The sequence below is a fragment of the Castanea sativa genome, chromosome 6 (genome assembly GCF_040712315.1).
Source record: "Castanea sativa cultivar Marrone di Chiusa Pesio chromosome 6, ASM4071231v1".
NCBI lineage: Eukaryota > Viridiplantae > Streptophyta > Magnoliopsida > Fagales > Fagaceae > Castanea > Castanea sativa.
In genome coordinates, this window is record NC_134018.1 from 48104577 (window position 1) to 48132298 (window position 27722).

General features: G+C 35.5%; 1 pseudogene; it reads left to right on the forward strand.

Annotated features, from left to right (window-relative positions):
• On the forward strand, positions 1-26861 carry LOC142640095 (WAT1-related protein At2g39510-like; annotated as a pseudogene).
• Positions 26862-27722: the final 861 nt, after the last annotated feature.

A 27722-nucleotide genomic window follows, 5' to 3' on the forward strand; every position in this document is an offset into this window, starting at 1 on the left:
ATGTCGCCGATTGTTGGCGACGCTAAAGCGTCGCAATCAGCAACACTTCAGCTCGCAGATTGCGACACTTCAGGTTGCAGATCGCGACGCTTCAACGTCGCCAACGATCGGCGACCTAAAGCGTCGCGATCGGCAACACTTCAGCTCGCAGATCGCAACACTTCAGGTTCTTATTGTTTGGATGATTCTAGTTTTGGATCCTCACTCTCTTGGTTTGGTTTCCACATTGATACCAGTGTTAGATATATGTAGTGTACAAGTTCCTATACATTAGGTGTAATGTATGAACTCAAAATGAGATTACCCATCTTCTAAATTTTCTTGTGTTGATTATTGCTCAGGTAATGATACTCTGATTTCACAATGGGATTGTTTCCTCTGATTGTTATTTTACTTGATTTAATGGGGGATTGTTCTTTAGATTATGTTTTATATACATTGTGCTACTCTATTAATATTTCTTGCAAGACAAATGATGAGATTTTTTTCCCTAATTGCTAGTTTTTTCTATCATCCATTTTGATGACAAAATGAGTGTTCAATCTGAGAAAGGAATATTAGGATGGCATTGTCTCTAAAACCAGGTTGATGAAGGTTGTTTTTTTTTGGGGGTGGGGTCATTTGTTATCAATTATCATAAGATTAAATTCAAATCTTTTGGGATTAGCATAGAATGAGGATATAGACTATAGAGATATATGAATGACATTACAGGTGAAGTGAATGGTTTTGTGGAATTAGAATTTAACACTAGTATTGATGAGGATCATGATGGCACTGGTTAGTTTAAACAGAAGCACTTTTATTTTACTTTAAATACTGCCAATGCACTTTAAGGTAGAAGTTTAAGGATTTTGGTATATATGTACTTAACATAAAAGTTTAAAATTGATGCATAATAGGTGTAATTTGACATTTCCATCTTGATTGAAAGGTACTATGAGATTTGGTTACGGTCCGAAATTTATCTAGATAAATGAAAAGTTATAGATTTAGGTAATATACATATACCCCCCACATGGGTGTTCATTGTCATATATGATTAAGAGCTTTTATTAAATTGATTCCATCTTGCTTGGGCGATATGCATGTTGAAAATTTTTTAATGTTTGAGCTGTACTGGCTGCTTTCTTCTTCTTCTTCTTCTTCTTCTTTTTCTTTTTCTTTTTTTTCATTTTATAGGAAATGCGTTTTTGATAGGAACCTTTTGTAAGTCAAATTAATGTTTAATACTTTAGGAATGGACATGGTGACATAAATGAATTGTTTTTGGAGTTTGTCTTTCTGTGCACGTTGTTGATATTATTAGTTTGTTGGCTATATGGGTTTGGTTAATAGGAGACCCATCAATTGAATTTTCTTTGTATATAGTTTGTAAAGGCTTTTGATGAATGCCCATTGGTGACATAATCTGAGTGCTTTTTTTTTTAAGTATTGGTGACAAGGTTTTTGGTTGAATGTGATGACAATGTTAGTGATTGTTTGGGTTGCTGTGGGGGAATAGAAAGAGGCTTAGATCTGTGAAAGTCAAAGACCAAAGCTTAGCCAAAATCTATATTTGCACATGAAAATAGAGCTGTGGGGGAATAGAGCTAGTGTTGTCGACTAATTGTATTATATTACACATGAAAATCTATATTTGTTTTCTACAATTTATACATTAGGAGTCATGATTTTAATTTATTGGTGTGGCTACTCTTAATGTATTGTTAGAAATGTTTCTTATAACATAGTTAATATTTTTACTTTACGATTTTAATGTAGTATTGTTTTTATATTTGTGCAGATTTCTTATAGATGGCTTTTAGGAGATTTACTTTTGGCATTACTTGAAGACATATAAGGACATCTTCCGTTAGTTTTAACTATATTATGCTACCCTTTTATATTGTTATAAAATATCTTGAGTTATTGTATGTATTGCAAACAATTATTGTATAGAAGGAGTTTGAATTGGGTACTTGTTTTATTTTATACTTGTGGAATGTATGGATCTTTTTTTATAAATGTGTTGTTGAAATAAATGTATTATTCAAATGTGAGGTTTTAGTAATGTAATAACAGGTTACAAGTTAATATCAAAGCCATGAAAAAAATAAAAACAGAAAATAAGTTTTAGTGACGAAATATTTCGTCACTAAATGTAGCAAAATTTTGTAAGAAATGGTTTTAGTGACGAAAATTTTTGTCACTATATGTGCATGGATTTTCTTAAAAATAGTTTTAGTGACGAACTTTTTCGTCACTATATGTACCCGAAAATAGTTTTAGTCATGAAATTATTCGTCACTAAATATGATTTAATAAACTAAAGTGTTTTTAGTGATGAAATATTTTCGTCACTGAATGGTGTTTTTAGTGAGGAAAACATTTAGTGACGAAACGTTTTCGTCTCTAAAAGGTTTTTTTTTTTTTTTAAATCAAATCGGACTTTTAGTGATGAAAATTTTCGTCACCGGGACTTTTAGTGACGGGGTTTCAGCGACGAAATGAATTTCGTCACTAAAAGTCTGATTTCGTCACTAAAGGTTCTTAGTGACGAAAAACTGGACTTTTAGTAACGAATTTTTTCGTCACTGAAAATACATTTTGTTGTAGTGTTGGGGACTAAAGTAAGATTAAAAACTAGACTCTGATTTGGAATTAGACTGTTCTTCAGAACTAGTTACTAGACGACCACTACGCAAATGCATGCAAAGAGATCAACAAACTAATTCTAGCAAGTGAATAGTAAGGATAAAACTCAAGTTAAATTATATGTGAAGAAAAGTCATGAATTCCATAGGTTGTTGCATTCAAGCAGTACTAGCTTTAACAAGAATTAAATTAAAAAGGACCTAATTGTTACCATGTGATTAGGCTAGTTCAACTACTAATACTGAGAATTAATTACTTTAAAGGATTTCTTTTTTGTTATAATTTTTTTTTTTTTTTTTGTGTGGCTAAAATAAAAAGCTGAAAGAAAATAAACTTGCAGCTAAAATAACAAAGTCATGTGAAAGTTTAAGTAGGACAAAGGGTAAAGACAATAGCATGTTATGAAGGTAAGGTTGAGGCACATAGTAGACAAATTGATATTAAATTTGAAGGTGCATTTCAATTCATTAAGATAGGAAAGTCCACACCTTTGTTGGGCTGACTTAACAACCTGGGCCTCACTGGACAGTGGGTCAGCTACTAACAATGGAAAGTTGGGCTTGTGGTTCCTCATGTGGCACTAGGACCTTCTTGAGACTTCTGCTTTGACCTGACTTTTTTTTTTTAATACAATAAAGGAAGACCAAAATATAAAACTAAAACCTGTTAGTGCTAAACAGTAGCACGTCAAACTGGAACGTTACTCACGGAAGCTAAAGAAACTAGAAACGGAGGAAAACTAAAAAGAGAAGGGATCAACGCTCGCAAGAATCATCGGCGAAGAGGTGGCGTGGCTCATTGGCGTTCACTGTTGGTGGTGCTTGATGGTAGAGATCGGAGCTGGTGAGTCAAATCTTGGGAGAGATGGTGACGGCATGTCGCCGGCGGTGGGTTATGCAATGGTGTAAGTCCGTTGGTGGGATCGGCAGTTTGGGGTTGGCTTTCAACTCTCTTGTTCTCAATCTGGTGGTTTGAAGTTGTGGATCTGAGTTTTTTTTTTTTTTTTTTTTTTATGGAAGTTACGTTGTCTATTTCTGATCTGGTGGTTAGTCCTCAGAGTCGAGCACGGATTGGGGTCACAGGTTTTGGGGGAGTAGTGGGCTTTTCTGTTGGTTTTGGGATGAAGAATTCATGTGGCCAAAGAGGGTATATGGTTCAGGCTAGTTCTGGCTCTGGTTTGCAGATCTCGTGAGGTAAGAAATTGGGTTGTGTTGGTTTGCAAATCTTGTGGGGTAAGTATTTGAGTAATGGCATGTCTGGCAGTTGATTTGTTTGCTGATGGTGAGTGTGGTTGTGGATTGTCAGTAGTGATTTTGGGTTGCTGAAAGGGGTGATTGGGTTTGGCTCTTATACCAAGCTGATGCAAGACAACCTAGGCTTCCCACCTAGATTAGTCCTACCATAGACCTTAGGCTTCCCACCTAAGGTGTTTGGAATCACCACCAAACAAATTAATGCTAATAATCTCAATAATGATAATAATAATAATAATAATAATAATAGTCAGTAAAAATACAAAAGGAACCATCTGGAGCTTTATATACAGCTTCTAGGAATCATAATGATAAAAATAAACTTCTAAATTAACAATCTCAAATACTAATACGATAATCCTAACAATCTCAAATACTAATTCAGTACTAAAGATAAACCCAAATAAAGATAACATAAATGATAAAGATAATCTCCACAAATGTGCTATCATGTGGTGTCCGTACCAATGTAGAAGTAGGTTTATTATTTCTTTTCCTAAAAGGAGTAGGAGAAATTCTATTCCTATAAATACTCTTTATAGAGAGGTTGATTATTTGTTATGTGTTGATTAATAAAAACTTGTTAGAGACGTTTTCTCTATTATTTTGCCTATTAGCCTAGTGTTCTTGTGGAACTTAGGTTTTGTGGAAGAGTTGTAATAATTATGTGTTACAGATTCTGCTTCTACATGCCTACGCTATATCAATACTCTTATTGCAGAATAAAATCCAAGGAAAAAATAAAATTTAACTATTTCCCATCCAAATAACATCTTAAACGAGTTAACTTTAGGCGTATATAGATAGAGATTTTTGGACCTATGAACAAAAACAGGTCAACCTATACCCAATAAGTGCTAAAAATAGCTTTCTAAAGGATTTTTTATTTGCTTTCAAATTATATGTATATATTTTAGGAATTTGACTATTACAAAAGTTTCTTTTTGAATGATTAGGAAATTGACTATCATATGAAAGCTCACAAGGTGCCAACACACGCAAGCACACAAAATCAATTGGACTTGTACGTAATTGGAAGAACCTAAACTTGATCAAAAACACCATAGAAAGTTAGGTGTTCTCTTTATACTCATTTGAAATTTTACGCGTGGCATAGTATGCTCAGGGTTTGCCATTTATCTTCAAGGACTAATAATAAAGGAAAAAGGACCTGTTTTTGTGACTGCTTTTAGTCCCCTAAGCACAGTTCTATTTGCAAATATAGGCTCCTTCATTTTGTTTGAGACCATGTACTTAGGAAGGCGCGCTTTGCTTTTCCTATCTTACTAGGCCCTACTAATAAGTCTGATGGTACAATATTTTTCACAAGTTCTAACATGGCCTATTGTAATTTGTATATAATAAAAATAATGTCAATGGTAGACTCAAATGAAAGTAATATTGTTCCAATCACAATATAATATGTTCATAGTTGGGCAAACAATGTGTCCCTAGCATTGCTCTTATGCATTGAGGGGGAAAAAGTGCTTGGAATTGAATGTCTAATCAAAATAGTTTGTTTTATGGGACATTCATCTGATAATACAATACTTGATTAGTGTAGTTGATATGCTTCATTTGATTAAAGAAAACTGTAGGAAAAAGATTTGGAATCATAAAAATTGTATGACTATGGGCTAACTTTTGCAAACGAATTATATGTAGGGTTATTGGAGCAATTGTCATTGCTGTGGGCCTATATATGGTTTTATGGGGCAAGAGCAAGGACCAAACCAAGATCAAAGTCAGACAATGAAGAGGTAGCACCAATCGTCAATATGGCTACTATGAATGAGAGGATAACGACTTCAAATTAAGAATTTATGGCTGTCAATGTGACAAATATAAAATCTACAAATCATATATAAAAATAGTGAATAATCTATATATGCTTATTGTTGAAATTGTTGTCTTCTATATGGAAAAGGTTCTAAAAATCCTAGAAGTATTGGTTATATTCTCATTAATTATTAAATTAAATTATTTTATTAATTATTATGATAATTTAATTTAACTAAAACTTTGTTATTTAAGTTTCAAGAAATTTAAAATTATATTAAATATGAAAAATTCCCATCAATGTGTAGTATTTTGTTTAATATTTTTGTTTTTACACTTCCAGTACGTGTTAGACGTGGCTTCAATTTAAAGGGCATACCAACTGCATCTCCTTTACTCGGTTCATACATATTCCTTAGGCAAGGGAAGTATGTCTATTTCTAGGATGCTACTGTGTTAAGCACCTTCCACTGCACAGAATATTACTCTCTTTTTTTTTTTTAATATGTATGTATATGTGTGTGAAGTTTCATCCTAGAAACTTGAACTCCAGTCCTTACTCCCCACATTTTACAAGCACTTATACCAAAGGTGTGCAGTACTCAGAATATTACTTGAGGTATTATAAACATTGCTTTTCAAAGATTGGATTCAACTTATGGTGGGATTAATTCATGATGTCACAAATTACAAAGCATATGTAATTAAGTAAATTCCAATTTCCAAATTTTAGAAAAAAAAAAATCGAATACATTAGTGGCTGCGCCACCTTATGGCTAGGGTGGTCCTAAAAAAAATTTATATATAATAATTTAAAATTTTATATTTATTTACCTTTAAAAAAAAATTTTGGGACCACCCTGAATTTTTTTTATGCCAATAAAATTAAATTTTGGTTCATAATTTGAGCAACTTAACAATATATTGGGGTCTTTCAAGTAAAAATGAAAAACTCAAAAAAAAAATTGACCTAAAATCTGGAAAAAAAATTATAATAAAACTACTACAAGCTAGGCAGTCGCTTGATTCCTTCAACTAATTAAGTACACTGCCCAATACAACACAATTTTCAACCTTTTATTATTTTTTATTAGAATATTATTTTTCCTCACCAGATATATATTACTTACTTCTCATTTTTAATTATTTTTTCTTGTTTAGTGACGACTTGGTTTTCGTCGCTATTTCTTGCCTTTAGTGACAAATTATATTTTCGTCACTAAAATGTATGAAGATAATAGGCTTGATTTTTTAGCAATGAAATAGTTTCGTCGATATTAGATTCTTTTAGCAACGAAACTTGTTTTCGTCGCTGATAATCTCCCTGCAAAATCTACAGTCGCTAAAAAGGTGCCCTTGTTCCAAATCAATAAATAGCGACGAAATTTGAATTTCGTCGCAAAAGGTCATTAGTTTTTCATTTTTAGCGACGAAATTTAAATGTCGTTGCTAAAGGTTTTTTTTTTTTTTGGTGACGAAATTCAAATTTCGTCGCTAAATGTAAGTTTTCAGTGACGAAAAATTTTTCCTCACTAAAATTCGTCACTAAAGATACATTTTGTTGTAGTGTTTATTCTTAACCACACACGTCTTCTGTCTCTTCAATTTTTACACTTCATATTTTTAAAATTTATCACATCTTCATCTACATTTTTACATTTACGTTTTACCTTCCTCCTTGTTCATAACTTCTGTGTCTTCTACCAGTACTAATGCGGCAGTGCCTCTTCTCAAGTTTTGAGTCTCAAAATTCTTAATACGATTTTTTTTAGCTATACAGGTACCTTTGTTCATTTCATTTCTTTACATTTTTTTTTCCTTTTGAGCTTTTTTGGTTTACAAAATGCAAATTTGTTTTGGTTTTAAGAACAATTTTTTTTTTTAATCACAAACTTCATGTCGGTCGAATCTTGAATTTTGGCCCAGTATTTACTGAAACACCCAAAATAGACCGAAATGACCCGAAATTTTTTCCGAAGTGGAATAAGGTGGGTTACTGTTCTGGTTTGTTTACTGGCACTGTATTTTTTGGCCATTATGGTCGAAACAGAATGAAATTAATAACATTGAATCAAACCTAATTACCTAAAGGCTAAAAAAAAATAAGATTGTGTAATTTATGCTTCTTAAGAAACACCCTAAATAAAATTCCTAGAGCCGCCACTAGAATACATCAATGTGACAACATGCATGGAACTAAAAAGTAGTTAGAAAGAGAAAGAAAAAGAAGCAAAAAATAAAAAAGGAAAGAAAAATGAGTAAAATCACAAAAAATTAATTTTATATTAGACAAAGTTTGGTTACAAAATTATAGTACACGCAATTCGAAATCTTAGTGGAAGATTTCCATCCATAGTAAGAGTAGAACAAGATTTGGTTTGGATCTCAAATGCATTCGCATGCAATCTTTATGAAGCCAAAGCAAGACCTAAGGTCCAAAAGCTACGTACATATTAGAGGTGTGCAGAAAACTCGACAACCCGTCAAACCCGACCCAACCCAACCCAACCCAACCCGCCGGGTTGGGTCAATTTTTAGGGCTTGGTGGGTTGGGTTGGGTTACAAAAAAAATTTTATAGCAGGTCGGGTTGGGTTTGGATCATAAAATTACAAACCCACCAAACCCAACCCGACCCACCCATATTTTAATATATGTTTAAAATATATTATATATTTAATAAATTTTTTTTAAAACCAGTTGTAGATCACTTCCTCGTTTCTTACTATCATATAATATAAAATCCTATTAGTTCTTTTAATATATATTTAAATATATTATATAATTAATAAAAAATTAAAATTTTAGATATATTTTGTTTATAACTGAGTTAGGAACTCATGTATATTTTGTTTATAAGTGAATTATGATACTAGTTCATTTATATTTTGTTTATCAACTTAGTTGGATACTTAAACATATTTTGTTTACAACTAAGTTGGAATATTAGTTTATATATTAATGTATATTTTGTTTATCAATTCTGGTGGCAAGTGTGATTTATTTTTTCTGCTCAATTTAATAATAATAGTATTAAAAAAAATTATACAACCCATGGGTTCAACCCGACCTAACACAACCCATGTGGGTTGGGTTGGGTTGGACTTATTTGATGGGTTGGGTTAGGTTGAATTTTTTTTTAGCCACTATGGTGGGTTGGGTCAAAAAATCCCCTCTACCCGACCCAACCCGACCCATGCACACCCCTAGTACATATGTTTGTTTGTTAGTTTTAGTTAGGATGCTTACAAATCCTCAATAGTTAATGCCACTGCTACCCAGCACACCATCTCAAATGTTTAATAGGACATACGTCCGATTAATGCTGTTATTTCTCAACCCAAAAAAAAAATGAGGCTAATCAGCACTACTAAACAAAGGTTTATTCAATGTGTACGTAATCCAAAGCTAACAATTAAACTTCAAATTTCTTTGGCTTTTCTTTTTCTATTTGGGGCATAAGATACCATTAGAAGGTGAAAAATTAATCAAATGTTGAATTATTAGGTTTCTAATTTCAACTTGCTATGTGAATTAGACTATGTAATCACTTGATGCATTACCAGAGTGTTCTAGCAAGGATGCCACCTGCAAGTTCCAACTACATGTGATGTAAAGCCACTACACAGCAAGTTTTAATTAATCACTAAAACTTTAGCTGATGGGATTATATATAATTATAATTATATACCCCCACTAATTTAGCTGACTGGATCATTCTAACTAAAACTTTAGCTAACGTTGAAAAATACCCCCCCCCCCCCCTCCCCACTAACTTAGTAAAAAAATTAAAAGTAAACCCCACTAATTTAAACCTCTGGTCATATATAGCAGCCGAGTTTGGTGAGTCCAACTACTTTTGTTAAATTACCGATTGTCCCAAAACCTTAAACTATTGAGATATGGTAAATTTAATTATTTAACCAATACTTCTAACACTCCCCTTCATGTGTAGGCCGAAACTACCATTTAATAGGTGAGGCCCAACACATGAAAATTTAAATGGGAGGTAAAGTGGAGAAGACAAGGATCAAACTCAGAATTTTATGCTCTAATACCATGTTAAACTACTGATTGTCCCAAAAGCTTAAGATTTTGGGACAATCGGTAATTTAACAACTTTCTTCTCAGCCAGCACAATTTGATACACCGTGGTAAATATTGCTATTGGGGATTACAAGGTAACATTGAAATAACACAAAAATATTTCACAACAATATTCAACACCTTTACACCAAATATCCACATTTTATACATGATACAAAAAAATGTAGTCATGTAGACATAGTGTGAAAAAGTGTTAACATTATTGGATGTGAAATAATCAAAGCCACTTACTAATAAACACACCCCATACTACCCCCATATTAGGATAAAGTACCTCATGCGCACATTAAATATATGGATTCTTCTATTCGCAACGTGTAGATCTCTCACAACATTATGAGAGAAAAAAATACATATATCAAATACATGAAAATAAGTATTGTCCCCTATTTGTAACAATGCCAGAGTGTAATATTATTGTTTCTGGTTAATTTAATTTTGATTCTTATTATAAATCTAGAATTAGGAAGTCACTGAAACTTTTGTCACAAAAGAAAGCTTATTTTACACAAACGGAAATTTAAATAAAATAAAATAAAACACACGGCGTAGCAATAAGACTAGTATGTATGTATATGTATGTGTGTGTATACTGCATAGTGGTAGTTCCTATTTAAAATTGGTTCATTATAACTATGCTTTTTGAAATAACAAAACACACAAATGTGGTTAAAATGATAACACAATGATATAGAGAAGTCCATATTGTAGTTTAAATTTCACCTCCCCTCTTTAACGTACTATCTTACCGTCTTAACTAAATAATAGTAATAACAAAAAAAAATTAAAATAAATAAACAAACAGTGCAACAGATGCGAACACGCTAGGATGACGCTGCTCTTAAGTATGAGATGGATTACATTATCATTCGACAAAGGCAGTTGAACATAACTCTTACTAGTTACCATCATTAACAAATTAGGGAAAAAGAGAGAGATGACGTGGTCTGTTGCTTTAATTAGAGCTGAATGCTCGGACTTGTGTTAAAAAACACAAAAGCTGTTTAGACCCCAAATTAAAAAAATTATGGCTCGATTGATTTTACTCTAAGTTAAACTAAGTGCGGAATAGAGTAAATGAGATAAAACAATCAAAACACCTACTCTAAGCCATATTCATCACAACACAGCAGTAATAATGAAAGCTAAAAGAGTAGGGAAGAGAAATGCAAATATAAGATAATACGCCGATGTGTTATCAAAGAGGAAACCGAAAAACTCGGCGAAAAACCTTTCCGCTGCCCTCCAAGCAGTAAATCGATCCACTAGACAATAAGTTGGGATACACGAATAGCAAAAGACCCTCTAAGCCTAATCTACCCAGTGCACCTAAGCCCTCCAAGCTCTCACTCCAACAAGGCTTCTCGAAACCATGTCTTGTCTAGCTTTCCAAATCCTGCAATGCGCCCGATTGCATCCGCCAAAATTTGGCTTCTTCCAGTACTTTCCAGCAGCACCAAAACCTTACTTGACACTCAATATGGGTGTGGTAAGTGTTTGGGCTATCAACCTCTCAAAGATTTGGATATAGAGAGGTAGGAGTAGAGGAAAACCACAAAGGATGGTGTAGAAGATTGTGGGTATGATAATCTCTAACTCTCAAGGGTTTGTGGCTAGGGTTTCCTCTCTGAAAAGCTCTCCACTCAATATGTAGGTAATGATGGTATTATAGACGACTAAATTTCTTAGTTCGAAATAAATCAAACAAGTAAAATAATTTCACAAATGCAAATTTGTATTGATAAATATGTGGTACAATTCTCTGTAATTACAAAAGAGTGATCCTCTGATTCGATCTCCTTGAAATATTTGTTGATTGGAATTGTGGTAATGTGATTTTGATTCGAACACCGAATGTACTTCAATTTAGCTGAAGAATGGATCGAACATCTTTAAAACGGAATTACAATAAATCTCTGGCTATAAGCTTGTTAGAAATTCTTTGTTCTTTGTGTTCTTCGCGTTCTTCGTGTTCTTGGCATTCTTCGTCTTTGAAAGTTTGTGGTGGAAGTTCTTCGGTGCTTTAGAGGCTTGATTCCGTAGAGCTTCGTTGATTTATGATGTGTTGAGGTTCCTAGAGGCTTTTGAGCTTGATTCCAATGAACTTTGAGATTTAAGAATATGATTTGGATGATTCCTCTTCGATTGTTCTTCGTATTTGAAGGTTTGTGGTGGAAGTTCTTCGGGGCTTTGGAAGCTTGAATCCGTAGAGCTTCACCAATTTGTGGTTTGTTGAGGTTTCTGGGGGCTTTTTGAGTTTGATTCCAGTGACCTTTGAGATCTAGACAAGTAGTTTGGATGACTTTGCTTCGAATGTTGTCTGTATTCGAGGTTGAAGTTCTTGAAATTCCTAGAGGCTTCGGGGTTTGATTCCGGCAGAGCTTCTAGATTTCTGAACTCAAGATCTCTTTTTTCTGTCTGTCCTCCTGTCCTCCGTCTATCTGTCCTCCTAAATGTCTCAAGAAGGCTTCTATTTATAGGAGTTTAAGGGTGGGTGAGTGACACGTGGCAGAGTCTGATTGGTGACACATGTCACAGCCTGATTGGTCCGCTTATGTCATCGCTTACACGTGATGGATTGCTTGTGTCATCGCTTACACATGCAGGGCTACTTGTGTCATCGCTTACGCATGCTGATGCAGTTTCATGACTTTATTTCAATGACACTTAGCAAATTTCTATTGGTTTCTGAATAGTGATGGAAAATCCTAGCAGCAGTACGTGGTGCTTCGTAGTTGGTTGTATTTTGTAGACTTGGTAGTATGATGTGTCAGCTTGTGATAGGTCGGGAATTTTCCCTCTCTACAAATGCCCCCTCGAGACTCGTTCATGCACACAGTTTTGGAGTGTGGTGAGTGAGTGAGTCTTGAAAGAAAATGGATTTTTATACTTGACTCTTCTAGTGAAATAGTTGAAGGTGGTGGAGCTTTTAGCAGGATGAAGTAATTGCAGAAGAGTAGACCCACCCATATGAAAGGCTTTGATAAGACCGAGAAGGGGTTTACGATTATTTGAATGTACTCGCGTGACCAAGCTTTTTCAGTAAAGGTTAAGTCGAAGTAATTTCAAAAGAGTGTTTAATGGTACTTAGAGTGGGTTGGTGGGGCTGAAAGTTATTTGCAAGAAGTTGGATGTACTTACAAGATTGAAACATTTCGATAGAGGTTAAGCTTAGGTAATTTCAGAAGAGTATTTTGGATCATTGGTGGCGATCACAGGGTGTTGAAGATGGAGAAGAGGTGAGAATGTTGGCTGGGTACAGCATGCAGAGCTCTGGATCTAACCTCTTATTTTTAAGAACTTCTGGTGAAGTTATATCTGAAGGGTATACTTCGGATCACAGAGAGAACATGTGGGAGTGTGGTTGGATGTGCATGTGTTATTGCATCACTCAAGTTAAGTTGAGGTAATTTCAGAAGAGTATTTTGGGTTTGTTGATGTTGATGGTGAAGAAGATGGTGATGAAGATGAAGTGAATGAGTGAAACATATGACACCATAGTACTGACCCTGCATGTTGGGGACTCTCTGGCGTAGATGTCTCTGGGAAGTACACCTTCGGATGTGGGACTGGCTGCATGCTGAATAAGGTCTGACAGCAAGTCATTGAATGCGCTTGTGTAACTAGACCATGCTGACAGACATTAAGTTGAAGTAATTTCAGAAGTATATTTTCTGAAATTCTTCAAGCTGATCTTCAGTTGGAGTAATTCCAGAAAGTGTGTTTTTTGGTACTAGCAACAATGACCTTTGGACCCCACGCTGGTGGGAACATGGAATGAGGCCTTGGCGACTATTTACCGAAACCAAAGGCTGATTTCTAATAAGTTGGTACCTTGGAAGTCATCGTAAGTGTTGGATAGGAGACAATTTGTAGGATACCCCAACACGTTTTACAACCTTCACCTAATGCCACTTGTTGGAAAAGCACAAAAGATGAAAGATGGAGCTAACTTGTGATCCTGGTTTTAGAAACCAACCAGGTTGCTGTTTGTTTTGAACCACTGCTTCTGATGGGAGACCAAACAGTTGGAGAGAGACTACGGAAGCCCTGGTCTTAGGAACGGGTGTCTCTGCTGGACTTGGATTTCCTAGTCAACCAAATCCAAGAAAGCATGGAACAACGATGCCGACCTTGTTATGAATAACTTTATGAACAAACGTGGTCATTATGTAAGGAAACAAAATTTGTTTGAATCCTAAAACAACGATGATGTTGTGAGAAGGATTACTACTGAACCACGAAGGGGTTGATTTCAAACTGATTATGAAGCGATTTTGGTTGCTAGGTATTAAGAATAATGAGGCCATAGTGAGAACTGGCTGTGAGAAGGAGGATTTGAAAATTTGAAAGAAGTAAATTTTCATTTCATGATTCAGTGTATATGTGTTTTTTTTCTTGATGGGCTTTAGTGAATCCGGCCCTTCTATTTATAACGAAGAGATGAAGAACGATAGTTGGGTAGTTAAGAACGGTGGACGAGACCTTTTGGTGAGAATGGTGGAGGAAAACAGTAGGCACAGAATGGGAATGTTAAGTTGGAGACTAGTAGGCACCGACGAAAATAGTAGGCTGAAGTAGTGACCCAATGTAATTTCAATTTTGAGACATACTTGTGAGAGTTCGTCTGGTCTTTGAAAGGGGAGCCTTGATCAAGTCTGGAGGATAATCCTGAGGGAATCCAGACCAAATGGATGGATCTCGAATTATGATCTTGAGAGCTTAAATTTTGGACACCGCTAGTACTTCGCAGAAGTGGATCATATTGGTAGTTTCTAAGTTTAAAACAAATACTTAGATTTCAAAATCAAAATCTTTGTGAAAACCTGATAGGACAAGCTTTGCTCGAACATCTTGATTTTCGGTCAAAGATGCGTGAAAAACTATTTGAGCAATTTTAGATTCTTAAATGAATAAATTGACCCAAAATTGGAACATGCGTGAAAAACTGAGTGGGACAGGCCCGTCTCAAAAATTTTGACTTTTGGTCAAGATTTGTGCAAAAGTCAACTTTTTAGAAATTGGACTGTTATGCAATTTTCGAGTCTCAGTTGAAGAAACAGATTCTAAAATTGAAAAGTACGCGAAAAACTGAATGGGACAAGCCCGTTTTGAAAATTTTGGCTTTTTGGTCGAAGTCAAAGTTCCAACTTGTCAAAGCATTTTCTTTTCTTTTCTTTTCTTTTCTTTTTTTTTTTCAGGCGGTCCGGATCTGGGTCGGTCCGGGTCAAACCGGTTCGCGTATGGTGACGTCATTAGTGACGTCATACGCTGCACCTGGCGCGTGCGACGCGTGTGAAGCGCGTGGGGGAGACGAGCCGGCACGTGGCAGGCGAGCGTGGCGCGTGGGAGCATGTGTTCGTTCGTCGGAGCTTCTGGCGGCGCGTGGAGGCGCGTGGCTCATGTTTTGGACTTGAGAATTTTGGGTTTTGTCGATCTGGGGTCGCTAGATCGAGTGGTAGTGTTATTTTTGTGAAATAAAGTCTGGATTTGTACAGTTTTGAGGGAGTAGGCCACGATCTTTGAAGCCTATGGTGGCGCGTGGAAGCGCGTGTTTTCCCCGGTGTTGATCATCTTTTTGGGTTTTGTACATCAAGGGCCGTAGAAGACTACTGTGGTGTCAGTTTTGTGAAATGAGGTCTGGATTCCCACGAGTTTGAAAAAGAAGTCCGCTGGCATTGTTGGACCTGTAGTCCTCTTAGTCTATTTTGGCGGTGGTCGTTCTGACAGCATGTAGAAACTTAGGCAGGACGTAGGTTCAGGGTAACCACTAAGTGCCTCTATTGTTCTCAAGGGTTGATTTTTGGGTCATCTTGTTAGAGGATTTTGAAATTCAGAAGAGGAGACGACGCACATTGTTGGACTGGTTGCCATCTTAGTCTTCTCTGTGGTTCTGACATAGTTGAAATCTCAGACTTTCAAGTCGGTAGCACAGTCAGCTTAAACCATGAATAATGCTAGAGATACAAATAATTTTACAAACTGCTAATGTAGTGAGTAGTTTGTTGGTATGAAAAAGTGATATTAATGGTAGGCTCATACAAACCAACAAGAAATTGACCACATCAAAAAAAAATGTTTGTAAAATAATTTGTGGCGGTAGCATTACTCTCGAACAATATGCGGACTAGAACTTTATCCCAAGTCTAATGCAATAAATTCTTTCTGACAACATGATCTTCTTTTGGGTACTAAGTGCAGTATTTTTTTGACTTTGAATACTTTTGAGTTGCAAAATCTGACTTCAAATAATATCCGTTTGGTGGCAGCATTTTCATGGCTTACCAAATCTCCTCTTTTTTTTTTGTCTGTTATCTTAGAAGTTTTCTATATAAAGCCACCAGGGCATGCATGAAGTTATCAAAGCATAATCTCCTGGGTAACACAATACAAGTGTATAGATCTTTTTTTTTTTTAATTTATTTAATTGTTGTTTTTTTTTCACTTTTTGATTGATTGATTTATTTATTTATTTATTTTTTTGACAGGCTAGAGATTGGAACTGAAGCTTTCTCTCTTTGTTGATTTTTTTTTTTTTTTTTTTTTTAGACGTGCCATGAGATTTTCTTCTGACAAGTTCTTTGTGGTTGCTTGTTTTTGTTATGCAGCAATATCAATAATCTTTGCAAAGTAGCCACATCACGAGTCTTGGCCATTGAAGTCGCACCAGCATTTGTCCTTGTACTGAAGCTGCACTGACGCTCTTCTTTTGCCATAAAGCTGCCTCGACACTTTATTTGTATGGTCATGCCGATAGTTATTGTTGCCATGAAGCCATATCAACACTTTATTCACAGCAAAGCCGTGCCAATATTCATTTTTACCATGAAGCCACGTTAACAATTCATCTGCACCGAAGCCGTGCCGACATCCATCTTTACCATGAAGCAATGTCAACACTTCATTTGCAACGAAACCGTGCCGATATTTATCGTTGCCATGAAACCACGTCAACAGTTCATTTGCACCAAAGCCATGCCGACATCCATCTTTACCATGAAGTCTCGTCAACAATTCATCTGCACCAAAGCCATGCGGACATCTGTTTATACTATGAAGCAACGTCAACATTCCACATTTGGCACTTGCATTCGCATTGAAGTTGCACTAATATTGGCCTTTATAATAAAGCTTGAAGTTTCAAGAAGCTCCCATCAAGACTTTGAGGATGCAAAGAGATTCCAACAAGATGTTGAAGTTTCAAGAAGCTCCCATCAAGACCTTGAGGATGCAAAGAGACGCCAACAAAACCTTGAAGTTGTGAGAAGAATGCCGCCATTATTTTGACATTGCACAAACATGCCCTTAGAGGAGAGATGATGCAACACCAACTTCAGATGTTTGGAGGAAGGTGACGTTGTCTAGATTCAGAGACATGATGTGAAACAACACCACTCAGAAGGGAGATGATGTGGTTCAAATTTCAAAGCTATGAAGTAGTACAACCTAGAAGAGAGATGATGTAGCTTAGACTTACAAGGTACAAGAAGATGCCCCCAGGAGATAAGTGATGCAAAGCATACTTCATAAATGTGGGAGGATGTCTATAGAATATGGGAAATGCCATGCAGACTTCATTTCTTGCAAAAGAAGTTTAAGACTTTATTTTACTCCACAACCAAGAAGCAACTTATATTTATCATCATTTCAAGGAAAGCTAAGCAACGTTAGCTCCTTACAGTCTTCATTTTCTACTACAACGACCTTTGAAAAACTCCTCAAGCTAGACTGGCAATTCTTCTTCTTTTCATGTGACTGAACTTAGTGAAAAGTACCAAGCTGCCTACGTACCCCGGAGAGGGATCAAGTCATTACGTAGTTCAATAAATTTTTTTTGATGATTTTTTTTTTCTTTGTTTTTGTTTTTGTTGTTTTTTTTTTTTTTTCATGATTTTTTTTTTTTTTTGTTTCTTTTTACAAAAAAGGAGGGCTCACGTGTGTAATCCTCGCCCTACACCCCACGGCATTTCATAGGTACCAATTGCGCAATAGTGGGTATCACCTCTAATCGAACCCGAGACCTTGGCCTCAAGGGCGACATGGGCATCCAACCACTACGCCACACTCGCAAATGGTGACATAGAGTGGGATTAATTTCTCCTTATTTGTACACTTTCAAAGGTAATGGAAAGACATCATGTACCCTTGTAGTGCTACAGTAGGCAGTTTAAACTCTTACCGTGGAGCAGTTCTCGATTTTTAAGCATAAAAGCGTTTGAGGAACTTCCCATTGATGGGACCGATCCTTACACCCTCCTGATCAATCAACTTGTAAGCCTTATTGGTGTTTGCCCCCTGCCTGAGAGTTGGAAGTACATCACAAGCAATGGTCACATGGTTTGACCCGACAACTTCATCAAGGTCTAGATCAATCTTGTTTTCTTTGGCAAGCTTCATGATTTGTTCTTTGAAGACGAAGCATTTTTGAATTGGGCGGCCAATGATGCAATGATATTTGCAGTAGTTAAGGTCATCAATTTTCCTTATGTCTTTTGGTCGCTTGCATTCTGGAAATTCAACCAGCTTTAATTGCAATAGTTGTTCTAAGATGTTTGGCACATCTTCATCGGGGAACGGATATGATTTTTGCTCACGTTCCTTAAAGGTCAAACAACGCACTTCGTTCTTTTGCCATCCTTCAAGTTGTTTTTCATTTGCCTTTGCTTCTCTCCTTGGAACCTTAATTATGGCAGTGTTAACAGTTATTGGGTCTTTGAGATTGCCTTTTGTGTTCCTGTCATTCATCTTTACTTCCTTTCTGCTTTCCTCAGGTATGGGAGGTTTTGTATTTCCGTGGCTAGAGATACTCAATTCCATGTCGTGCGCACGAGTTGCCAATTCTTCGAATGTTTGGGGTTTTATCCCTTGCAAGATATACAGAAGTCCCCGGTGCATGCCTTGGATGCACATTTCTACAGCAGATATTTCAGAAAGTCTATCCTTACAGTCTAGACTCAAAGAACGCCATCGATTAATATTGTCAACAACGGGCTCGTCTTTCCACTGCTTAGTATTGGTAAGCTCCATCATGCTTATTGTACGGCGTATGCTGTAAAACCGGTTAAGGAACTCCCTTTCAAGTTGTTCCCAACTATCGATTGACTCGGGTTCTAAGTCTGTATACCAATCAAAGGCATTCCCTTTTAGTGAACGAACGAACTGCTTTACAAAGAGGCCTCCTTAAGTCCCTGCGTTCTCGCAAGTTTCTACAAAGTGAGCTATGTGTTGCTTAGGGTTTCCCTTTCCATCAAATTGCAAGAACTTAGGGGGTTGATACCCATTTGGCATTCTCATATTGTCAATACATTTCGTATAGGGTTTTGAATATATGAGAGAATTTGTAGAAGAACCTCCATATTGTGCTCGTATGGTATTCATTATCATGTCCTGCAATTGTTGGACAGATATTGAGGCCATTAAGGTGGATTGTTCTTGTTGGGGAGTGTTTTCAATTTCTTTCCCTTCATCATCCTTCGCAGATATGAATTTATGACCATGGCTTGATTCACCAAGATCTTGTACTTCGAGTTTGTTCATTAAAGTTGCAATTTGGAGGTCCTTATCTTCAAGTGCTTTTGTGAGAAGGACGACTCTTTGTTCCATTTCAGCCATCTTTTTTTCCATGGTAGAGGTGTTAGTCATCATGACTGACACAACTTCCACAGATGATGGAGAAGGAAGTGAATTGAAGTGAGCACGTGAAATCTCATCTTTTGGGTTCCCTTTGATGAGAGAGAAATCGTGCGACCAACTTCACGTGAAGGAAGAAGGGGATTTGTCCCCATACTTGAGGTGTTCCAAGGTAGAGATGTCCTTGTTGATGACCTTGTTTCTTTTAAGAGGATCTAAGGAGATGATTGTCTGGACCTTGGCTTCCTTGGTTGATTGAGATTGAAGTTGATTGTGAGCTTCAGGTTGGCTAGAATTGATTACTCCAATGCAACTACTGGTGGTAGTCGTACCAAGTTTAATTGAAGCAGCTATTGTTGGAGCTTGAATATTCTTGCTAGAGGCCATTGAAGTTGATAGCAAGATGATGAAAATTTCTTTCTTTGAAGGAGAATGAGATGAGAGGCAGCGAGGTCCCACCGGGCGTGCCAGAATTTGTAGACGACTAAATTTCTTAGTTCGAAATAAATCAAACAAGTAAAATAGTTTCACAAATGCGAATTTGTATTGATGAATATGTGGTACAATTCTCTGTAATTACAAAAGAATGATCCTCTGATTCGATCTCCTTGAAAGATTTGTTGATTGGAATTGTGGTAATGTGATTTTGATTCAAACACCGAATGTACTTCAACTTAGCTGAAGAATGGATCGAAGATCTTTAAAACGGAATTACAATGAATCTCTGGCTATGAGCTTGTTAGAAATTCTTTGTTCTTTGTGTTCTTCACGTTCTTCGTGTTCATGGCGTTCTTCGTCTTTGAAGGTTTGTGGTGGAAGTTCTTTGGTGCTTTAGAGACTTGATTCCGTAGAGTTTCGTTGATTTATGATGTGTTGAGGTTTCTAGAGGCTTTTGAGCTTGATTCCAGTGAACTTTGAGATTTAGGAATATGATTTGGATGATTCCTCTTCGATTGTTCTTCGTATTTGAAGGTTTGTGGTGGAAGTTCTTCGGGGTTTTGGAAGCTTGAATCCGTAGAGCTTCACCAATTTGTGGTTTGTTGAGGTTTCTAGAGGCTTTTGAGCTTGATTCCAGTGACCTTTGAGATCTAGACAAGTAGCTTGGATGACTTTGCTTCGAATGTTGTCTGTATTCAAGGTTAAAGTTCTTGAAATTCCTAGAGGTTTCGGGGTTTGATTCCGGCAGAGCTTCTAGATTTCTAAACTCAAGATCTCTTTTTTCTGTCTGTCCTCCTGTCATCTGTCTGTCTGTCCTCCTAAATGTCTCAGGAAGGCTTCTATTTATAGGAGTTTAGGGGTGGGTGAGCGACATGTGGCAGAGTCTGATTGGTGACACACGTCACAGCCTGATTGGTCTGCTTATGTCATCGCTTATACGTGCTGGATTGCTTGTGTCATCGCTTACACGTGCAGGGCTGCTTGTGTCATCGCTTACGCATGCTGATGCAGTTTCATGCCTTTATTTCAATGACACTTGGCAAATTTCTATTGGTTTCTAAATAGTGATGGAAAAACCTAGCAGCAATACGTGGTGCTTTGTAATTGGTTGTATTTTGTGGACTTGGTAGTATGATGTGTCAGCTTGTGATAGGTCGGGAATTTTCCCTCTCTACAAGTATATATTGTATGTATGAGGATGTAGTGAAGCAGATATAACAAAATAGCAAAACAGACTATTTCGCGGGTAACTCACAGGAATGCCTTACTCGCGAGACACTCGCGAAAACCAACTGTCACCATCTATCATGACTCTTCGCATTCCAGTCATGTGCTGAGTATATGCTTCACTTTGCGAGAAGGCTATTCACGAGCTACCCACAAGCTACCAGCGAAAACTTCTTTTGTTTTCAATGTTGCCTTGAGTCTTCACGCTCTCTCTCTCACACACAACCCTTACAAATAAAAACCACATAAAATATAGGGTAGAAAAGATTAAACAAAATTACAATTAAATTTGACACGGAATTAAAACCAACACAAAACAATTGTAAATTAAAACTTTACAAGAGCCACTGATATAATCGGCAGACTCTGCATTTGAGGTCAGTAATGACGCTGCTCTTATTGGCAAAGTTTACAAGTCAAATCAAAATCTTTCCGTCCTCCCATTTTTTTAATTAAAATTTTTTTAAAAAAAATGAAATCCTCAATTTGATTCATCCTCAATTACGATTAGGTAAAACCAACCAATGCCCGGCCCACATTGTGGACACGTTTTCTTGGTGCACTGAGTCCCCCGCTCTCCTCTCCTTATCATTAGTCAGTTGGTGCACGAGTGGAGTCTTAAGACTCTTAAACCTTGGAGGTTTATAAAGAATTAAACGAAATGGATAGAGTAGAATAAAAACGTAAATAAACATATATAAAAGAATTAAATATTTTCCTCCCTCTGATTTAAATGTTTGAAAGGAAATGAATTAATAGTGAAGTAATCATGTTAGGGATTTAAATGAAAAAAAATTATTATTATTATTACTAACTGATGTCCCACACAATGTATTTGTGTATAAATTTATTTTGAAAATTATAATGAAAAATTATTTCTACAATTAATGTATATATAATACTCATTAGTTACATGATATAATACTTAAAAAAATTAATTCTAATTAGATTGCACATCATTGTAAAGAAAGAAAATCTAAATTATTATGATCATTATATGTAAGAGTATGAAATTCTTTCTTAAGTGAACTGAAAAATATTTAATATATAGGGTTAGGTAATTCAAGTTACACTTAGTGTAACTCTAAATAATGTTACACTATCCAATAACTTGCTATTGAATTCATATTTTGAAAATTTCACCGTGAATTTACATATTCTATATGTTCTTAACATGCATGCAAATTTTTATACTAATCAAATGTTATTTATCATTTGTTTCATAAACTTAGTTTTTGTGCATTATTTTAAATTACAAAAAATTTAGTTTAAACAATTAATTGATGACTTGACTATTGATTTTTGATCACCTTAAAATTTTATAAGCATGGAAAATATACAAAGATAATATAGTTCAATGATAGATTTGTCAAAATTTGGATCTAATGAAGAAATATTGAGTGACGTAACATATTTTATATATATATATATATATATATATAGAGAGAGAGAGAGAGAGAGAGAGAGAGAGAGAGAACTATATAAATTCCTTAAATTTATATATATATATATATATATATATATATATATATATATATATATTATGCCATTTCTTTAGGGGGGAAAAGTCATGCATTTAAGATATTAAAAAAAAAAAAAGAGTATTATAAGAACTTCAGTAAGAATTCATAAAACATTTTTCATTTCATTTGATTCCTCCTAATTTTGGAGAGATTAAACAAATGGGCTTATGAATTAGAAAGAAATGAAAAAAAAAAAAAAAAAAAAAAAATTCTCTCCCATTAAAAAAGCGAAAAGAATATTCTTTATTTATTTTTATTTTTTTATACATTCCATTCCCCTATGTTATAAAGGCAAGTGTACAAGTCAAAAGAATATTCTTATTTTTTTTTTATACCTTCCATTCCCCTAAGATATAAGGTAAGTGTTGTGATTGATTTTTAATTGTAACTAGTGGTCGTAACTAGTGGTTCCAACGCCCTCCCCCCTCCCCTCCCTTTAAATATATGACGTCCTCAAGGTTTTGAACCCACATAGGGTTATCAGGTTGGGTCCGATATCATTTGTAATGCCTCAAAAAAAAAAAAAAAAGAAGCACTAGTTACATTTACATTATACCCCAAAAGACTTCTAGTTACAATTGTGGCTAACCACAATCTCTTATAAACCCAAGATCCAACTAATAAACACCCGTGCGGGACTCAACACGCCCTCAAATAATCTAATTTGTGGTATCACAATAATTGTGATGTCCCAGATTAATTGGATATGTACATTGATATAGTGTGTATTGTGTGAGTATGTAATGTGTCCCACCCTTCAAAAAAATGTAATGTGTCCCACAGCAAGCATTTATTAGCTAGGTTGATCAGAACTTTATTAACAACTACAAAGAACTTCAATTGTGACTAAACTAGTCCTTTTAGGATATAACTTACGCTCCGTTTGTTTCCTATTACATTAATTAATGAGAAAATGAATATTTAAAAAATACTAAATAAAGTGAACTCCATGGTTCATTTAGCTTAACGTGTCTATGGAGTCCAAGACTCAACTGTATAACAAGGTGAAACCATTTTTGGCAGTAATTTTATTGCAATTTGGCTATGCAGGGCTGTCCATAATCGGTAAGTTTGCTCTGAGCAAGGGAATGAGTCAACATGTGTTCGTAGTCTACCGGAATGCTATTGCCACTGTTGTCATTGCTCCTTTCGTTATTGTCTTGGATAGGTCTCCATCTCCTCCCTTCTAATTATTGTGTACAAGTGTTTCAACCTTTTCTTCAGTGCCACATGTTGAACGACATGAAAAAGCTAATCACTTTAATTCGATATACTCTTAACACTTAACAGGAAGAGGCGGCCAAAGTTGACCTTCTCGGTCTTTGTTAAGATTATGTTGCTCGCCTTATTGTAGTAAGATTCTGGACAATCACGCAATAATTAAGCTTTTGCTATTAAGCTTCAAAAAAAAAAAAGACATTTTACTCTTTTTTTTTCTTTTCTTTTCTTTTTGGCTCAGTTGGATCACACTTAAAACTTTCATTTCTCCTACTCAGTCCTGTAATAGACCAGAACTTGCTCTTCACTGGAATGAAGTATACTACAGCAACTTTCTCAAGAGCACTGGGCAATGTTGTTCCTGCGTTTACATTTTCAATGGCTTGGATTTTAGGGTAATTCTCTTTAGTCCAATTCAAATTTTTGCATGCATATATGATGTACTGAATATGGGGTGCTTCAAAAATTTGTGAATGCTTTTGTAGTCTTGAGAAAGTAAATATTAGGCGACTGTGTGTGGCCAGGCAAAGGTATTGGGGACCATAGTCACGGTTGGGGAGCGATGCTTATGACTCCGCATAAAGGACCTATGTTGAATTTTCCATGGAGAGATGTAAATGGCCATCAAAAATCTACTAGTGCAACAAATAAGCAAGATATCAACATCAAGGGTGCTCTCATTATGCTTGCTGGCAGGTTTTTTCTGCTGGTCTGGTTTCGTATTCTTCAAGTAAGAGTCTAATCCGCATTGATTTAATTTGCAATTTCAGTTTAAAGTGAGCACTCGCACGAAGAAGTGGATCAGGTTGGTGGTCCTCAGAAAATTTAATTTAAAACACGAACACTTATGCAGCGGATTAATTGAATAAATTTTGTACGTTCCAAATAGAAATTCCAATACAGTAATTTACAAATAGTTGTAGCATACCAAATTTAAAGAAATAATAATCAAAGTAGTAAACAATAAACAAAATTGGTGATGAAATGGAAAAACCAATAAAGAACCTTTTCAAAGCAAAAATCACTCTGAAGAATCTAACCCCGAAGAAATTCCACTAAAAGATATAGTCACAATCAGTCACATTGTACAAAACCTTAATAACCTAGACTCTTTACGCAAACCCAGCAAACATCCTGTTTACCTTTCCACCATAGTTGTTCTAAAACCTCTAAAATTATTCTACACGAATTTCCTCAATGAATGAACATCGTTTGCAACACAGAACTCCATAAACCAGTAGTGACTCAAACACAAAAATTTGCAACCCTCTTTGACGCAAGTTTTTTCACATAAACTTTGTCAACATCTAACACTTGCATAGCTGTAATCAACATTTTTATTGTTGTTACCAAATTTATTAAAATTTTTTAATATAGAACTTTGCTCCAAATCGATTTAGAGGATCATTTCTCCAACCCACTATGCAGAGATTCAAAAGATAACTCACATGTACTTTTAGTTACATGATCTAGTTAATGAACTATGTGACTTATTTAAATAATTTAATAAATCATATGATTTAATAAGTTATGCGGCCAATTATAAAATCATCCACATGTAGATGATTTTATAATTGGCCACATAAATTTGAAGGAAAACTATGTCTTGTTTTTTTTTTTAATAATCACCAAAATTATTATGATTATCAATGTATGATACGCAAATCCCATGTTAAACATTACAATCAACTTCTCTTGAACAAGACATTCCAAAACCTTTATTTTTTGTTTCTTAGATTTTATAATTTGATAGTTACAACAATAGGGACAAGGGGGATTTAAACCCTTGATGTCTTCATTAGAATCACCAAAATTCCAAAACATTTTAGTTAGAATTAATTAGTGATGAGATATAATTGTTGCTTTGTAGGCAATTAGTCAATTACGCTGAAATTATATCCCGCAGATATTTCCCTAACAGTTTTGATATGTCTGGCGGGCACACTAGAAAGTACCATACTAGCCCTTGCAATGGAATGGAACAACCTCATAGCGTGGTCAATACACCTAGATGCTAAGCTCTTAGCTGCTGTATACACTGAGTAAATCTAAATTTAGTTAAATTTTCTCTTGCTGTCCTTTTCTCTTTGCAATGCTTCTTATGAAAATGTAGTGAAGCTAGCTATGTCTAAGATGAAATTTTATGCAGGGCGTAGTATGTTCAGGGTTTGCCATTTACATTCAAGTACTGGTAATGAACGATAAGGGACCTGTTTTGTGACAGATTTTACTCCCCTAAGCACATGTTGCAATTATAGGCTCCTTCATTCTGTCTGAGACCATGTACTTTGGAATGTGTGCATTTGATTTTCCTATCTTACTAGGCCCTTAATAAGTCTAATGGCACAACATATTTCACAAGTGCTAACATGGCTTGCTGTAATTGGTGCATAATAAAAATTGTGTCAATAGTGAACTCAAATGAAAATAATGTTGTTCCAATCACAATATAATATTTTAATAGTTGGGCAAGAATGTGTCCCAACATTGCTCTTATGAATTGACATGTTGGGGGGAAGGGGGGGTGCTTGGAATTCAATGTCCTATCAAAATCTTTCGTTTCGTTGGACATTCATCTGATAATACAATGCTTAATTAGTGTAGTTGATATGCTTCATTTGATTAAAAAAAACTGTACGAAAAAGATTTTGGGCCTTGTTAGGCATGTTAGTTTTAACACAATAAATTACATTTTAAACAACATTACACACATTTTCACACTTTTTATCTACACGTATATTAAAAACACCCAAACAATATAACTCAAACTCCTCTCTTAAACATCTCCTTGGAATCATAAACATTGTATGACTATGGGCTAACTTTAGCAAACGAACTATATGTAGGGTTATTTGAGCAATTGTCATTGCTGTGGGCCTGTATCTGGTTTTTTGGGGGAAGAGCAAGGATCAACCAGGATCAAAGTCAAACAGTGAAGAGGTAGCACCAACCGCCAATATGGCTACTATGAATGAGAAGATAACGACTTCAAATCAAGAATTTATGGCTGTCAATGTAACAAATATAAAATCTACAAATCAAACTACATAAAAATTGTGGATAATGTATATATGCTTATTGTTGAAATTGGTGTTTTCTATATGAAAAAGGTTCTAGAAATCCAAGAAGTAGTGGTTACACTCTCATTACTTATTAAATTATTTTATTTTATTAATTATTATGATAATTTGACTTAACTAAAACTCTGTTATTTAAGTTTTAAGAAATTTAAAATAATATTAAATATGAAAAAATTCCCATCAATGTGTAGTATTTTGTTTAACAATTTTGTTTTTACACTTCCAATACGTGTTGGACGTGGCTTCAATTTAAAGGAGGCACCAAGTGCATCTCCATTACATGGTTCTTACGTATTCCTTTTTCTTTTCTTTTTTTGGATAAAGTTAGTTTAGTTAAACTCACACACACAAGAGAGGGAGAAGTAAGACCCACAAGAGCTTACAATACTTATCCCATCAAAAGGGCCTAACCTTTGAGGGAATAAGCAAGTATGTCTAAGGCAAAGAAAGTATGTCTCTATTTGTTAACAAAGAGTTGCATAGACGATGCTTAAGACTGTGTTAAAGCACACCTATGCCACCACCTTCCTCCTATCCGTTGATTCTGGAGATCACTGCACAGAATATTGAAGTATGATAAACATTGTTTTTAAAGATTCGATTCAACTGGTGGTGGGATTGATGATATCACAAATTACAAAGCATATATAATTAAGTAAATTCCAATTTCTAAATATTAGAAGGAAAAAAAAATTGAATACATCAATGTGATAACATGCATGGAACTAAAAAGCAATGATGCACAGACGCGGTGCCGGAGGTGCCGCACCCACGTCCGACGCGACGCGACGCGGCGACGCACGAGGGACGCCGCTGCTCGCGCGTCGGGCCG